Source organism: Myotis myotis, unplaced genomic scaffold (genome assembly GCF_014108235.1).
Source record: "Myotis myotis isolate mMyoMyo1 unplaced genomic scaffold, mMyoMyo1.p scaffold_m19_p_5, whole genome shotgun sequence".
Taxonomy (NCBI): Eukaryota; Metazoa; Chordata; class Mammalia; order Chiroptera; family Vespertilionidae; genus Myotis; species Myotis myotis.
The window spans coordinates 83,347,401-83,351,519 of record NW_023416357.1 but is presented as its reverse complement, the minus strand read 5'-3'; positions in this window follow the sequence as shown (position 1 = coordinate 83,351,519).

Here is a 4,119-nt window from a genome sequence, read left to right as displayed (position 1 = left end):
CTCCCTGTGCCCCTCACTGCGCCATCCAGCCCAAGGCGACTGGGGATCCCTGACAGCACCTCCCTAGACATTCCCAGGCCTCCACACTGCCTTCAGGCTTCCTGCCGTCCCTCACTCCATCCATCTAACTTGCAAAGGTGGCCTTGTCACTCTGCTGCCTAATGACCTCATAGGTTTCCTTCTCTGTGGGATGAAGCCTCAATCCTTTCACCAGCCCTGAAAAGACCATGACCACCCACCCCCTGCAGCTCCGGCCTACTCGCTCTTTCTCCATGTTGGCCACAGTAGGCGACACGCCATTCCCCACGAGGGAAGATGTGCTCCAGGCCTTTGTATGGGCTCTTCCCTCTGCCTGGCGCACTTCCCACCCTATCAGCCCGCTTAACCTCTGCTCCTTCTCTGGGATCTGCCTTAGATGCCACTCCTCCATGAAGTCCGTTTGTGCTCCTCCGCCTCACCGCCTTCCCAGCAGGGCTGGGGTCTCCCCCTCAAATACCCAGGAAGTCCTAAGCACCCTCATTACAGCATCCAGCACGCTTACCACCTTGAACTCCAGGGCCCAGGGCAAGGCTTCTCCTAGCTCCCAGCACTGCTGAGAAATCCCCCTATTCCTTGGTCCTTTGGGTCCTAAGGATTGAATGGTTTTTGTTCCCCAAATACCATACCTCATCACTTCCCCCAAACCACTGTTTTCACATCTTTGAAATTGGTATGGCATGTCCTGGTTTTTAACCTTCCTTAAAGGGCCACGAAACAATGGTGCATCTTTCAGTCAGTGACCTCTAAGACTTGATGGAATACAGTAGTGTCACTGAGACCTCACCGTGGCTGGCAGGTCAGACTTCTGATTTGGCTGACCTGAGTTCTGAACCTGGCTTTGCCATGTTCTGGCTGCGTGATACTGGATGTACTGTGTGATACTGTGTAATCCTAGCTTCTGAGCCCCGGTTTGCACATCTGAAAAATGGGGAACACTGATACTACCTACCTCTCTGGGTGGTTGAGGTGATTATGTGCAAAATGAGAGAGAATTTGGCATGCTTAGTATATAAGAGCTGCTGCTATTATTTCAGTGGTTAATTCATTCAACAGAGATTTGAGTGCCATCCAGGAACACAGTGGTGAGCAAGGTTCTGCCCTCATGGATTTTACAGTTTGGTTTCAGAGACAAAGGGCAAATACATAATTATAAATTAAGATAAATTCCTGGGAGACAAACAAAAGGCTCTAAGGCAGCGGTTCTCAACCTGTGGGTCGCAACCCCTTCGGGGGTTGAACGACCCTTTCACAGGGGTCACCTAAGACCATCGGAAAACACATATATAATTACATATTGTTTTTGTGATTAATCACTATGCTTTAATTATGTTCAATTTGTAACAATGAAATTGGGGGTCACCACAACATGAGGAACTCTATTAAAGGGTCGCGGCATTAGGAAGGTTGAGAACCACTGCTCTAAGGTATTGGCCTGGGGGAGACCTAGTTTGGGGTGGCAAAGAAAGTGAAATACAAGCCAAGACCTGAAGGACAAGAACAGACCAGCTGGGTGAAGAACTGCTGGGAAGACCTTCCAGGCAGAGGGAACAGCATGTGCAAAGGTACTGATGTGAAGAGAAGATAGTGCTGGGAGAGTGGAAGGAGTTGAGGTAGTGCCAGGTCACAGAGGACCTCATAGCCATTGAGGGGGTGTCGTAGGAAACCAATGGGAGAAGGGGAAGTTTAAGCAAGAGAAGGGTGGGGTCTGATTTACATTTTAAGCCAATTCCTCAGGCTCTGTGGGGGAGTGGGCTGGGGCGGGCAGAGGGGAGGCAGGCAGGAAGCTGGCACTGCTGTCCAGGGGAGCGCCAGGGGTGGCTTGAACACAGTGGTGGCAGTGGGAAGTGAGGGGAGTGGATTGGGGATTTATTTTGGAGGTAGAATTGACAAGTCTTGGCAATAGATTGATGTGGGTGGAGAGGGGAGGGAAGAATCCAAGGATGCCTCCCAGTTTTCTGGCCTGAGCAACTGGGCAGACGATGGTGCCATTTCCTGAGATGGAGAAGACACAGGGAGGAGCAGGTTGGGGAGGAAATCAAGACATGTGAAGCTTGAGCTGTTATTTGTCTTGCCTGGCTAATTGCTGACAGAGCTCCATGGGCCTCAGTGCTGCAGCGAGGCCAGAAAGAGGGGTGTCTCTAGGCCAGAAACCGCCCTGCCCATGTGTGGCCCCATTAGGTGTTTCAAAGCATTGGAATTGCTTGAGTATCCTTTATCCTGCCTTCACAATGCCAGAGGCCAAGGAGCCTGCCCAAGCCTTAGCTGCGGAAGAACCGAGTTCCCCAACCTCTTTATTCTACAACAGAAGAACTGTGACCTGGTCCATGGACTCAGAGGGAAGGCGTCCACATCCCTGTTGGAACTGCCCCGCCCCCCAAATCCACTGCGAGCTTCACTGCTCCCTAGTCCAGCCTCCATTTGCTCATCCTGGACCCTCCTGCAGAATTCTTGAGAACCACACAAACACCAGCTCAAGAGCCACCGCTTCCATCCATATTTACTAGTTACGAGTTGGGTGGCCTAGGGTAAGTGTTCTGTATCTGTAAAATGGGGGCAATGACAGGCATGTTCCCTCAGGTGCTGTGAGCATTCACCGAGCTCATTTTTATAAGCGTTTCACACCAAGGCTGCTGGAAGTCCTTCTTGCTTATTATTGTCCGACCCCTCTCTCAAACTCGCTGTAACACCCTGAGTGTGAAATCCCCAAGCCGGGACCCCCCCCCCCCCCCCCCGAGCCTTCCTTCTTTTCCTGCCTTCTTCTCTGTGGCACCACAACAAAGCTGTGATGGTGGGAATTCCAGACAGTGTCAATCAATGGGAAGGAGGGAGTACTGAGTCACCCCCTGTTGGCACGTGGTGGCCTCTGGAGCCTGCAGGCAGGGCTGGCTTTGTCTAGTGACTGGGGCGGGAGCTGGCAGGGGTCCGGAGAAGGGGGGACAATGGGCCCTTGTCTTTGCCGAGCTTTCTCCTTCCAAGACGCTCCAGCCCCTAGACAAATATGACCTCATTCCTCCTCAAGGCTCCAGGGCAAGGGACAGAAACAGGCCTGGAATTGGACCCACCCACCCCATTTCACAGACTGGAAACCAAGTCACTGGGGGAAAGAAGACAAGAGGGCAGTGAGGCTCTGGGCCTAGTACCAGGCCTGAATTCACACCCTCTGGATGGTGGAGCCAGACAGATAGTGGGCAAGCTTCTGGGTCAGACCAGCTGTGATTGGATCCCAGCCCTGCCACTCACAGCTGTGTATCCTAAGCACTCAATCAGCTTCTCTGGGCCTAAGTTTTCATGTCTGACCAGCCCCTTCCTGGCAGTAGTGTCCTTGGGCATCATTGACCAAGGACAAGGGCTCAGACCAGCCTGCTTGAAGCCCAAGTGCCCACCCACTGACCCGAGGGGGTGATTTTCTGGGGCAGACAGGTTTGGTGATGGGATCAGGGCCCACCTAACTCAAGCCCCCAGGTACCACAAACGCCCCCATCCTCCACCCCAGCCAGGAGCCCAGCAACAGGAACATACGGTAGTGACCTGGGATATCCTTCTGACCAGTTTTTGAAGGTCATTTTCAGATACCGGCCCTGCTGGCTCTCACACCCCTGCCCATGCAGCTCTGCCTTCTTGTGTTGCTGCACCCCCACCCGTCTCCCAGGGTCTTCTCCCAGCCTGGTCTCCACCTTCAGCCCTACCCAAGGATGCCCCCTGCATCCAGTCTCCTCTCTGAGGTGGGGTCCTGCTAATCCATGGAGACGTGTGAGCCTCAAGTGAACGTAGGGACCTACAGGTCAGCACAGGCTAGACAAGGGGTGGGTGCTTATGAGATGGGAGCTTTACTGCTGATGACAATGAGCATTATCAAAGATCATTTAGAACAACCTGCAACTCACAGATAGAGGAAGCAAGGCCCAGAGATGGTCAGTTCTCAGCCTGGTCCAGAACGTGGCCTCTGGGCTCCATGTCAGGGGTTCTCAGAGCTGGCCTCTCCCTGTAGGATTGGTGTTGAGATGGCTGATCCTGGGCATGTTCAGCCCAGGGACCCAGGTAAGGGAGGTGGGTGAGTGGGGCTGGCCTTACTTGGAGGTG